Below are 14,332 nucleotides of genomic sequence, written 5' to 3'. Positions count from 1 at the left end.
ATACTGCACTCCTTTCTGCACAAGAGTCAAGGAAGTGCATTCTACATGCAGATTTGATTTCTGCCTAGTATTAACTGAGTGAAAGCTGCTAACTCTTGGGAATAGGCTAATATTGCTAACAACAAACGACATTAAAGAAAATATATACTGTGAGGGCAATGTCAGAATTCCCAGATTTTTGAATAGGGGTCGACAAGAGGTTTTCGAACTTACACCACATATAGCTCGAACAGCCCGTTTTTGAGCCAAAAATACCCTTTTTGAATCAGAAGAATTACCCCAAAAAATAATACCATACGACATAAGCGTATGAAAATATGCTAAGTAGACTACTTGTCGTGTTGAAGTGTCACTTATTTCAGATACTGTTCTAAAGGTAAATAAAGCAGCATTTAGCTTCTGAACAAGATCCTGGACATGGGCTTTCCACAACAGCTTACTATCTATCCGAACGCCTAGGAACTTGAACTGTTCCGTCTCGCTTATAATATGCCTATTCTGTCTGATCAAAATATCGGTTCTTGTTGAATTGTGAGTTAGAAACTGTGAAAACTGAGTCTTACTGTGATTTAGCATCAAATTATTTTCCACAAGCCACGAACTTATTTCATGAACTACATTATTTGTTACTGTTTCAATATTACACACAAGATCCTTCACCATCAAGCTGGTGTCATCAGCAAACAGAAATATTTTTGAATCACCTGTAATACTAGAAGGCATATAATTTATATAGATAAGAAACAGCAGTGGCCCCAGCACCGACCCTTGGGGAACGCCCCACTTAACAGTGCCCCATTGGGACTGAACATCACTACCACTCTCAATATTGCGGAGAATTACCCTCTGCTTTCTGTTCTTAAAGTAAGAGGCGAACCAATTGTAAGCTACTCCCCTTACTCCATAATGGTCCAACTTCTGCAGTAATATTTTGTGGCCAACACAGTCAAAAGCCTTTGTTAAATCAAAGAAAACACCTAGCGTTTGCAACCTTTTATTTAATCCATCCAAAACCTCACAGAGAAAAGAGAATATAGCATTTTCAGTTGTTAAACCATTTCTAAAACCAAACTGAACATTTGACAGCAAATTATGTGAATTTAAATGCTCCAGTAACCATGTATATACAACCTTCTTGATAACTTTAGCAAACACCGATGGCATAGAAATAGGTCTAAAATTGTCAACATTATCAATGTCTCCCTTTTTATAAAGTGGCTTCACTACCGAGTACTTTAATCGGTCAGGAAACTGACCACTCCTAAAGGAAAAGTTACAGATATGGCTGAGAACTGGGCTAACATACATAGAACAATACTTCAGTATTCTGCTAGATACCCCATCATATCCATGAGAGTTCTTGGTCTTTAGTGATTTAATTATTAACTCAATCTCCCTCTTGTCAGTATCATGGAGGAGCATTTCAGGTAACAGTCTCGGAACACTTTTTTCTAAGAGCGCTATATGATTCCCTGTTGGGACTAGGTTTCTATTTAGTTCACCTGCTATATTCCGAAAGTGATTATTAAATACTGTACATATATGTGACTTATCAGTAACACGGACATTCCCACTACGCACTGATTCTATATCCTCAACCTGTCTCTGCAGACCAGCAACTTCCTTTACGACTGACCATATGGTTTTAATTTTATCCTGAGACTTAGCTATTCTATCTGCATACCACATACTTTTTGCCTTCCTAATAACATTTTTAAGCACCTTACAATACTGTTTGTAATGGACTGCTGCATTTAGATTTTGACTGTTTCTAACGTTTTGATATAAATGCCACTTTGTTCTACAAGATATTCTTATCCCTCTAGTCAGCCACCCAGGCTGCCTGTTTGTGCTAGTACCCTGTTTTAAACGTTCTAATGGAAAGCAACTTTCAAAGAGCATGAGAAAAGTCTTGAGAAAAGCATTATATTTATTGTCTACTGTATCAGCGCTATAAACATCTTGCCACTCTTGTTCCTTTATAAGGTTTACAAAGGTCTCTACAGCAACTGGATCAGCTTTCCTGAACAGCTGATGACTATATTTAACACGTGTTGCAGCACAAAAATCTTTTAAAGTTAAAATTTGTGCATCATGATCTGAAAGACCATTCACCTTTTTGCTAACAGAATGCATTAAATGCAATTGCCAAATACCCATTGCAGCTTGTGAGACTAATGCTATGATAACTATTGGGATTAGTCCAATCCTTCTCTGTTTTAAAAATTGAGATTAAAATAGATTCCTTCCATAAGTTGGGAAACTCTCCTGTTGTCTAAATTTCATTAAAGAGCTGAAAGAGAACAGCTTTTGATCACAGGTTCAACCATTTCAGCATGCTGTCTGTTATCAGGTCATGACCAGGTGCAGTATCATGAGTTACTGACAGTACAGTATCTGACTCCACAGAGAGAAAGGCTTGTTGGTGGAACAGAAATCAAAACTAACCCTCTCCTGTGTCTTCTGACAAGAAAAGAGAGCTGGATCCTGGCTACAATCAGCAGTAATGGTCTTATACAAGTGGGCCATTGTCTGAGCTATGTCTCTCGGTGATGATAGGAACACCCTTTCTCTCATACAGCTGCTATTCTGCTTGTGAGTGCCAACTTGAGATCCTCCTGAAGGCTTCCCATACTTTAATAGTGGATGTGGACTTATTGATGGCGCTGAGGAACCCTAGCCAAGACCTCTGCTTACTCTCCCAAATTATTCTCCTCACCTTCACCCGTGCTATTTGAAAGGTTGTAAGATTTGCATCTGTAGGGCATTGACTGACTCTTCACATAGCTGCTCTCCTGTCCCTAATGGAAGAATGACACTCACCAATCAACCAAGGGACAGGCGCCTCCTAGGTGTTCACATTGACTTTTGGATAGATGCATCAATGTTGAGGTGTGTCATGGTTGTAATGTGATTCACTCAGTCCTAGACACTGCCACACTACTGAAAAACAGCTAACTGCCTGTAAAACATCCAGTTCACCTTTCTGAAAAGCCATCTCAGTGGCTCCCCCTCGGGATCTGCTCCATTGGGCAGATGGATCCAGATAGGATTATGGTTGCTATCTTGCTCCACTCCCAAATGAGCAGTGTCTGTAAGGGCAGGCAAGCAGAAGGAGAGAACTGTGGTTGTAGATGAACCAGTAGCAGTGCCAAAATGCATAGATTGACCAATGTTCATCAACATGACATCTGTAGCTTGCATCCGATGCTCAAACATCCAACACCTGTGGTAAGTGGTTTCAGAGCCCCACAATACACTGCATGCATTAAAGTCCCCCAATAGTAGAAAGGGCTGGAGTAGTTCATCAAGAAGATGTGCGAGGACCTTGGTGTCAATGCACTCTTGGGGTAGTAGGTACACAGAGCACATCGTGACAGGAACATGGGCTATTACCTAAACAGTGACCATTTGTAGTGTTGTGGTTAAGGGCACAGATGAAGAGTGGAATGTGTTCTTGGTGAACACTGCTACCCCACTTTTCACACAGTGACAAGTCCTTTTGCCCTGTCAGCAGTAAGGTCATCTTTTCCGTAGAGGTGGTAGCATACAAATGAAGGTGCGTCATTCTGTTTCAAATGAGTCTCTTTGAGGCAGAGGTAAAAAGGTCTGCCCTACATGAAGAGTGCCAGTTCCTCCAGATGAGTCCTGTATCCATTCATATTATATTGGAGTATGGGAGCCATTTCAGCTATATGGTTTTGATTTACCCCTATCCCTGCACTGGGGTGGAGGGGTTACCTTGGTCTGGTGACAAGGTATCGAAATCGATTATGTCCTCCTCATCAGTCGTATATGCCAGAATGACCTCTGATGGCACCTGAGACAGCTTTTGACTAAAAGTGACGACACTTTCCCTGCTCCCTTTTCCTTCAAGGATTGTGGGGAAAGTCTGTGCTGAGAGGCAGTCTGCTTTTGGGGTGCCTTCTCGATGCTCACTGCAAAAATGTTGTTGGTCTCTTCTATTGCAACTGTCTGGGTCGCTATGTCTTTACTCACTTTTCTTCATCAATTACAGGTGGAAGTACAGATGCTGATTGAGGGTAATGGTGTGCCGAATGTCATCTACATCAAAGCACCCACCTTATGAACTGGTTTCTCCACCATGGAAGCTTACAAAGTGGCAAACACAGGTGATTTTGTCATCTTATACTGAATCTCTTTTTTTCTTCTGCTAGAGCAATTATATAGATCATTGCTTCTTTTTAAATGCAGTGGATTATTTATGATGAACTTTGTGAGTGAATAAATATACTGCAAAACAGTAGTCAAAATGCCTAAGTCCATCAACAGATGTTTACAACATGATAAAAGGTGAGGGCCACATCTTATTCTCATAGCCATTTCTGAGCAATGAAAATTTTCTTTCTTAAAGACAAGCTACAACAGAATGTTAATCCAGGTGACACCAATGTAGGACAAGATAGATTGGTACTTACCATAAAGAAGAAACATCAAGTTGTAGACATGTATGATTAAAAGACACTCACATAGCTTTTGGCCACAGACTTTATAAGTAAACTCTCTCTCTCTCTCTCTACCACACACACACACACACACACACACACACACACACACACACACACACAAGGCAAGCATATTCATGCACATATAACTGCCAACTCCAGCATCTTGGGCCAGAATGCAACATCACATGGGATGCAAGCAGCAGTCTGGAGGGGGTGGGGAAGGGGCAGGGGAAGGGGCAGGGGAAAGGGAAGGGGAAGGAATAGTAGCGTACGGGTGGGAAGAGAGACGAAATCTGTCTGGTGGAGTATGCAAAGACTAGTCTCCAACAGGCACTGTGTCAGGAGGTTGTGGTGCAGGGACATGGGGAAAGAAGGAACAAAAAATGAGAGGAGCAGGGAAAAATGGGTGAATGCCTTGGCAGAGGGCTGCAAATAAATAGAGTGGGAGATGAGAATTGGGAGTAGATGATAGGACATAGGGAGCAGAAACTGTTGTGTAGAGGGTGTGGGGACAGTATGTTATCATAGATTGAGGGCAGGATAATTATGGGAATGGAGAATGTGTTGTAAGGATAACTCCCATCTGCACAGTTCAGAAAAGCTGGTGCTGAAGGGAAGGATCCTGATGGCTCATGTAGTGAAGCAGACATTGAAATCAAGTGTGTTATGTTCAGCTGCATGTTGTGCCACAGGATGGTCTGTTTTGTTCTTGGTCACTGTTTGGTGGTGGCCGTTTATGCTGGTGGTCAGTTGGTTGGTAGACATACCAATATAAAAAGCTGTACAATGATTGCAGTAGAGCTGGTTAATGACATGGCTACTTTCATATGTGGCCCGGCCCCTGGTGGGATAGGATAAACCAGTGACACGTCTGGAATAGGGAGTACTGGGTGGGTGAATTGGACAGGTTTTGCACCTGGGACTTCCACAGGAATATGATCCTTGTGGCAAGGGGTTGGGATTGGGAGCGGCATAGGGATGGACTAGGATGTTGTGGAGGTTGAGTGGGTGATGGAACACAAGTTTAGGAGGGGTGGGAAACATCTTGGGCAGGATGTCCCTCATTTGATGGCATGATGATAGGTAATCAAAGCCCTGGAAAATGATGTGGTTCAGTTGCTCCAGTCCACTGTGGCACTGGGTGATGAAGGGGACAGTCCTTTGTGGCTGGTTTTTGGGGTGGTTGGAGGATTGGAATTGTGAGGGGAAATGGCACAGGAGATCTGTTTGTGGAATAGTGCCTGTCTGTGAAGTTTGTGGTGAGACCCTCAGCACACTGGGCAAGGAAGTTTTTGTCATGCAGACATACCAACATGTCATCTCTAGGTAGCCAGGGTATATGGGAGGGATTTTCTTGTATGAAAGGGATGGCAGCTGTCAACCTGAAGGTCTGTTGGTGGTTTGTGGGTTTAATGTGGACAGAGGTGTGGATGGCGCCACCAGAGAGGAGGAAGTAAACATCTAGAAAGGTGGCACTCTGGTTTGAAGAGGACCACATGAAGTGGATGGGAGAGTTGTTGAGGTTGTGAAGGAACAAAGATTGGGGGTCTTGGCCCTGGGTCTAGATCATGAAGACCCCATTCCATGAGGTGTGTGTGTGGTTTTTTTCTTTTTCTTTTTTGTTTGTGTGTGTGTGTGTGTGTGTTTTTACTGGTGTGTGTGTCTCTCTCTTTACTGATGAGGACTTTACCTGAAAGCTACATGTGAGTGTCTTTTAATCGTGCCTGTCTGCAACTTGACATGTCTTCTTTACAGTAAGTAGCAATCTATCCTTTCCTACACTGTTGAATTTCCTACTTGGAGCTTCCATTGTTTGATTCCATATGATATTATTGATTACTGATTTGTCTCTTCCAAGTTGGGCTTGCTGAGTTTCTCTGAGATTGTAACTGCTTTCTTAGCTTTTCTAGCCTCTGATGATGTGTTCGGCATTGAAAGGCAAAATGTTAGACAGAGAAATATGTTTTGGACCACAGCCTAAAAACCACAAAACAAATATCACCAAAAATGTAACTCTCAGTTGAGTAATCCTTTGAGCATTCAAACTTTGATTTACTGAGGATATTATAGCTGTGGGATGCTATAGTAAAATGTGTCACCTTCTCAGAAATTTTGGAAAGCAATGTCAGTAGTGTCATATCACCTTTCTTATAGAGGCACTTAACAATGGCATATTTTAATCTCTCTAGAAAATACCCCGAGTTAGTGATGGCTTACATATTCCAGAAAAGGCAGTGCTTATTAATGGGAACATTCAACCTTACAGTGTGTGATGGAGGGTACTTTGTGTACCAATGTCACACCCATTTCTGCTGTTCCAGATGGTTTGCAGGAAGACCAATTGCTGGTGCTGGTAAGCTTCTGCATGGGCTTTAAGCTCACTAATTTCATCTCTATTGTCTTTTCATGAGAGATATATATAGGAGGAAGCAATATATGCTCATTGACTCTTATAGTCTTTAGTACTCTGTTGAAAACACAATCAAATGCAGATGATATGAGCTTTTATTTTTGAGAAAATACATAATTATCTTAAATTCAGATGGAGAAGTTCATGAGACATTCAAGTATTTGAATTCTATGTAAGTTGCTTTTTCAACATCCTGCTGCTTTGGCTGTTGTCTACACAGGGTGTCACAAAAGGATGGTCAATATCAAGGATATTATAGGAATGATCATTCAAAGAAAAAAAAAAGCCCTAATAAACATGGGCTCTAAGATGCATATCTTACGTGCTGTCAGCACTTCTTCACCTTTGGTACTGTGAAACAAATCTCTTCTACTGCAAGCTCTTTGCTTTTCATATTTTGTGAGGTGTTAGTATGGACCAAAACAAGAAAAAATTTCTAGCACCAGCACCAGCAATTGGTCTTTCTGCAAACCATCTGGAACAGCAGAAATGGGTGTGACATTGGTACACAAAGTACCCTCCATCACACACTGTAAGGTTGAATGTTCCCATTAATAAGCACTGCCTTTTCTGGAATATGTAAGCCATCACTAACTCGGGGTATTTTCTAGAGAGATTAAAATATGCCATTGTTAAGTGCCTCTATAAGAAAGGTGATATGACACTACTGACATTGCTTTCCAAAATTTCTGAGAAGGTGACACATTTTACTATAGCATCCCACAGCTATAATATCCTCAGTAAATCAAAGTTTGAATGCTCAAAGGATTACTCAACTGAGAGTTACATTTTTGGTGATATTTGTTTTGTGGTTTTTAGGCTGTGGTCCAAAACATATTTCTCTGTCTAACATTTTGCCTTTCAATGCCGAACACATCATCAGAGGCTAGAAAAGCTAAGAAAGCAGTTACAATCTCAGAGAAACTCAGCAAGCCCAACTTGGAAGAGACAAATCAGTAATCAATAATATCATATGGAATCTAACAATGGAAGCTCCAAGTAGGAAATTCAACAGTGTAGGAAAGGATAGATTGCTACTTACTGTAAAGAAGACATGTCAAGTTGCAGACAGGCACAATTAAAAGACACTCACATGTAGCTTTCAGGTAAAGTCCTCATCAGTAAAGAGAGAGACACACACACCAGTAAAAACACACACACACACACACACACAAACAAAAAAGAAAAAGAAAAAAACCACACACACACCTCATGGAATGGGGTCTTCATGATCTAGACCCAGGGCCAAGACCCCCAATCTTTGTTCCTTCACAACCTCAACAACTCTCCCATCCACTTCATGTGGTCCTCTTCAAACCAGTGTGCCACCTTTCTAGATGTTTACTTCCTCCTCTCTGGTGGCGCCATCCACACCTCTGTCCACATTAAACCCACAAACCACCAACAGACCTTCAGGTTGACAGCTGCCATCCCTTTCATACAAGAAAATCCCTCCCATATACCCTGGCTACCTAGAGATGACATGTTGGTATGTCTGCATGACAAAAACTTCCTTGCCCAGTGTGCTGAGGGTCTCACCACAAACTTCACAGACAGGCACTATTCCACAAACAGATCTCCTGTGCCATTTCCCCTCACAATTCCAATCCTCCAACCACCCCAAAAACCAGCCACAAAGGACTGTCCCCTTCATCACCCAGTGCCACAGTGGACTGGAGCAACTGAACCACATCATTTTCCAGGGCTTTGATTACCTATCATCATGCCATCAAATGAGGGACATCCTGCCCAAGATGTTTCCCACCCCTCCTAAACTTGTGTTCCATCACCCACTCAACCTCCACAACATCCTAGTCCATCCCTATGCCGCTCCCAATCCCAACCCCTTGCCACAAGGATCATATTCCTGTGGAAGTCCCAGGTGCAAAACCTGTCCAATTCACCCACCCAGTACTCCCTATTCCAGACGTGTCACTGGTTTATCCTATCCCACCAGGGGCCGGGCCACATATGAAAGTAGCCATGTCATTAACCAGCTCTACTGCAATCATTGTACAGCTTTTTATATTGGTATGTCTACCAACCAACTGACCACCAGCATAAACGGCCACCACCAAACAGTGACCAAGAACAAAACAGACCATCCTGTGGCACAACATGCAGCTGAACATAACACACTTGATTTCAATGTCTGCTTCACTACATGAGCCATCAGGATCCTTCCCTTCAGCACCAGCTTTTCTGAACTGTGCAGATGGGAGTTATCCTTACAACACATTCTCCATTCCCATAATTATCCTGCCCTCAATCTATGATAACATACTGTCCCCACACCCTCTACACAACAGTTTCTGCTCCCTATGTCCTATCATCTACTCCCAATTCTCATCTCCCACTCTATTTATTTGCAGCCCTCTGCCAAGGCATTCACCCATTTTTCCCTGCTCCTCTCATTTTTTGTTCCTTCTTTCCCCATGTCCCTGCACCACAACCTCCTGACACAGTGCCTGTTGGAGACTAGTCTTTGCATACTCCACCAGACAGATTTCGTCTCTCTTCCCACCCGTACGCTACTATTCCTTCCCCTTCCCTTTCCCCTGCCCCTTCCCCTGCCCCTTCCCCACCCCCTCCAGACTGCTGCTTGCATCCCATGTGATGTTGCATTCTGGCCCAAGATGCTGGAGTTGGCAGTTATATGTGCATGAATGTGCTTGCCTTGTGTGTGTGTGTGTGTGTGTGTGTGTGTGTGTGTGTGTGTGTGTGTGTGTGTGTGTGGTAGAGAGAGAGAGAGAGAGAGTTTACTTATAAAGTCTGTGGCCAAAAGCTATGTGAGTGTCTTTTAATCATACATGTCTACAACTTGATGTTTCTTCTTTATGGTAAGTACCAATCTATCTTGTCCTACATTGGTGTCACCTGGATTAACATTCTGTTGTAGCTTGTCTTTAAGAAAGAAAATTTTCATTGCTCAGAAATGGCTATGAGAATAAGATGTGGCCCTCACCTTTTATCATGTTGTAAACATCTGTTGATGGACTTAGGCATTTTGACTACTGTTTTGCAGTATATTTATTCACTCACAAAGTTCATCATAAATAATCCACTGCATTTAAAAAGAAGCAATGATCTATATAATTGCTCTAGCAGAAGAAAAAAGGAGATTCATTACTCCTCATCAAGGTTGTATGTAGCACAAAAAGGGGTGCACAATACTGTAACCAAAATTTCCTTCATTTACCCAGTAGTACAAAATATCAGACAGCAAAGTGAAATTTGAAAATGAAACTGAACAAATTTCATCTTGACAGCTCCTTCTGTTCTGCAGAAGAATTTCTATTCCTGTAGTATGTAAAAGGTGGTAGGTATGACTAACTCATACTTGTATTTAACAATAGCAGAGGAGGGAAGTTGCTACTCACCAAACAGCGGAGATGCTGAGTCGCGATAGGCACAACAAAAAGATTCACACAATTATAGCTTTCAGCCATTAAGGCCTTTGTCAGCAGTAGACACACATACACACACGCACACACACACACACACACACACACACACACTCACAGAAACCCAACTTGCACACACGTCTGCAGTCTCAGAGAGCTGAAACCACACTGCGAGCAGCAGCACCAATGCATGATGGGAGTGGCAACTGGATGGGGGTAAGGAGGAGGTTGGTGTGGAGAGGGGGAGGGATAGTATGGTGGGAGTGGCAGACAGTGAAGTGTTGCAGTTTAGACGGAGGGCAGAAGAGAAGGTGTGGAGGTGGGAGGGGATAAATAGCAGAAAGGAGAGGAATAAAAAGAAATAAAAAGACTGGGTGTGGCGGTGAAATGACAACTGTGTAGTGCTGTAATGGGAACAGGGAGGGGGCTGGATAGGTGAGGACAATGACTAACAAAGGTTGAGGCCAGGAGGGTTATGGGAACGCAGGATGTATTGCAGGGAAAGTTCCCACCTGCACAATTCAGAAAAGATGGTGTTGGTGGGAAGGATCCATATGGCACAGGCTGTGAAGCAGTCATTGAGATGAGGGATATCATGTTTGGCAGCATGTTCAGCAACAAGGTGGTCCACTTTGTTTTTGGCCACAGTTTGTCGGTGGCCATTCATGCCGACAGACAGCTTGTTGGTTGTCATACCTACATAGATTGCAGCACAGTGGTTGCAGCTTGTGAATCAAATGACTGGTTTCACAGGTAGCCCTGCCTTTGATGGGATAGGTGATGTTAGTGACTGGACTGGAGTAGGTGATGGTAGGAGGATATATAGGGCAGGTCTTGCAACCGAGTGAGGTGGCGCAGTGGTTAGCACACTGCACTCCCATTCGGGAGGACAACAGTTCAATCTCTCTTCTGACCATCTTGATGTAGGTTTTCTGTGATTTCCCTAAATCGCTCCAGGCAAATGCCGGGATGGTTCCTTTGAAAGGGCACAGCCGACTTCCTTCCCCATCCTTCCTTAATCCGATGAGACCAATGACCTCGCTGTTTGGTCTCTTCCCCCAAACAGCCCAACCTCAGGTCTTGGATTTAGGTCATACTTGTATTTATATTTACCAATTAATGTGTATTGTGAATGTGAAATGAGAGCTTCCAAGTCATTATAATTAATTGGACCAATTATCCATGGTACATGAAACTAACTAACTAACCAACAAGTTATACCACAGAACAAGTCCAAGTTCAGGGGGAGGAAGGAGTAATATATTTCTTGACTTGTAGGAATGTGGATTCTTGTGGGCGCAATTCTAGTTGGGAATGCCCTCAGGCACTCAGCATTCATTTGCTATATATAGGCTTGGCAACCCTGGGGCTCCTTAGCTGTGGACTGGTAAACACCATCAGTCCTCTGTCACCGTAACCCCTGGGCATGCTTCAATGACCACCATGTGGTGTGGTGGTAGACAGTTGAGTGTTGCAGGGACCGTGTATCTTGGCTTAAGTGTCTGGGTCAGGAGGATGGTACAAACCTCTCTAAAAAACCCTCAGTGCTGCCTGCCAATGAGAGGTATGGCTATTGAGGTAGAACAGTCTTAGCAGGCAATCTCTAGCAATCTGCCTCACCTCAGTTGTATAAGGTTGAATTAGGCAATGGGGGCTCTGTCTAAGTGGACTCTTGCCTTAGATGCTTGTGGGACTAAGTTGGAACGTTCAAAATTAAATTTTACAACTCCCAGCAAGACACTTGTATCATTTGGTATTACTGACACCCACATATCCACAGGAATGAGGGAGGGTAGTCCACCTGGTAGTCAAACTGTACTCAGTAACAGCACTCAAGGAGTTGTAAATCATAATGTGTTTGTAGTGATCAAGAGGAAGGTGGGCACTTTTGAAAAAGTATGTCCCTTCTATGGTTGTAAAAGTGTAGAAGGGCTTGCTGGTACCTTACAGTCTATTAAGCAGTTATGAAATGCTTCGTTATTGGTGGAAACCAAAAAGGCAAAGCAGGTGGAATTTTTTGGGTGACTGTGACATAATTATTGAGTTGCGTAACTCTGTTAATTCAATCAAAGGTGTGTTCACTTGTGGTGATATTATGGACACAGACATCTCAGTACTCAAACAAGAATTGGCATCACAATGGATAGTGGATGTGGAATAAAGGACATGAACTAATAAAGGAGAAATTCAGAAGTGCCACCTTCATTGTGACCTGCAGTTCTCCAGTACTGCCTGAATCACATTATGGCAGCATTCCTCTGACTTTGAGTTAGGCCTTACACAGCTAACCCTATACAATACTAGGAATCCCTATGATATGGCTGTACAACAGAGTTGCAGAGGTGAGGTGACCTACGGGGAATATGGGAAGGCAACCCAGAAATCTGGTACTGACTACCCATCTCCAGCCATGTATTTTATCTGCTCTTTCAGCCACCCAATCTGGAATTGAGACTGTCCTGTTTTTGCTGAGGAGTGCAAAATTCAGGAAATAAAAGTGACCAAGCAGATCTCCTATGCAGAAGCCAAGAAAGAGTATAAGATGACAAAATCACCTGTGTTTGCCACTTTGTAAGCTTCCATGGTGGAGAAACCAGTTCATAAGGTGGGTGCTTTGATGTAGATGACATTCGGCACACCATTACCCTCAATCAGCATCTGTACTTCCACCTGTAATTGATGAAGAAAAGTGAGTAAAGACATAGCGACCCAGACAGTTGCAATAGAAGAGACCAACAACATTTTTGCAGTGAGCATCGAGAAGGCACCCCAAAAGCAGACTGCCTCTCAGCACAGACTTTCCCCACAATCCTTGAAGGAAAAGGGAGCAGGGAAAGTGTCGTCACTTTTAGTCAAAAGCTGTCTCAGGTGCCATCAGAGGTCATTCTGGCATATACGACTGATGAGGAGGACATAATCGATTTCGATACCTTGTCACCAGACCAAGGTAACCCCTCCACCCCAGTGCAGGGATAGGGGTAAATCAAAACCATATAGCTGAAATGGCTCCCATACTCCAATATAATATGAATGGATACAGGACTCATCTGGAGGAACTGGCACTCTTCATGTAGGGCAGACCTTTTTACCTCTGCCTCAAAGAGACTCATTTGAAACAGAATGACGCACCTTCATTTGTATGCTACCACCTCTACGGAAAAGATGACCTTACTGCTGACAGGGCAAAAGGACTTGTCACTGTGTGAAAAGTGGGGTAGCAGTGTTCACCAAGAACACATTCCACTCTTCATCTGTGCCCTTAACCACAACACTACAAATGGTCACTGTTTAGGTAATAGCCCATGTTCCTGTCACGATGTGCTCTGTGTACCTACTACCCCAAGAGTGCATTGACACCAAGGTCCTCGCACATCTTCTTGATGAACTACTCCAGCCCTTTCTACTATTGGGGGACTTTAATGCATGCAGTGTATTGTGGGGCTCTGAAACCACTTACCACAGGTGTTGGATGTTTGAGCATCGGATGCAAGCTACAGATGTCATGTTGATGAACATTGGTCAATCTATGCATTTTGGCACTGCTACTGGTTCATCTACAACCACAGTTCTCTCCTTCTGCTTGCCTGCCCTTACAGACACTGCTCATTTGGGAGTGGAGCAAGATAGCAACCATAATCCTATCTGGATCCATCTGCCCAATGGAGCAGATCCCGAGGGGGAGCCACTGAGATGGCTTTTCAGAAAGGTGAACTGGATGTTTTACAGGCAGTTAGCTGTTTTTCAGTAGTGTGGCAGTGTCTAGGACTGAGTGAATCACATTACAACCATGACACACCTCAACATTGATGCATCTATCCAAAAGTCAATGTGAACACCTAGGAGGCGCCTGTCCCTTGGTTGATTGGTGAGTGTCATTCTTCCATTAGGGACAGGAGAGCAGCTATGTGAAGAGTCAGTCAATGCCCTACAGATGCAAATCTTACAACCTTTCAAATAGCACGGGTGAAGGTGAGGAGAATAATTTGGGAGAGTAAGCAGAGGTCTTGGCTAGGGTTCCTCAGCGCCATCAATAAGTCCACATCCACTAT

The sequence above is a fragment of the Schistocerca serialis genome, chromosome 4 (genome assembly GCF_023864345.2).
Source record: "Schistocerca serialis cubense isolate TAMUIC-IGC-003099 chromosome 4, iqSchSeri2.2, whole genome shotgun sequence".
NCBI classification, from domain to species: domain Eukaryota; kingdom Metazoa; phylum Arthropoda; class Insecta; order Orthoptera; family Acrididae; genus Schistocerca; species Schistocerca serialis.
The sequence above is the reverse complement of the archived record's forward strand: the minus strand, read 5'-3'. Positions refer to the sequence as shown.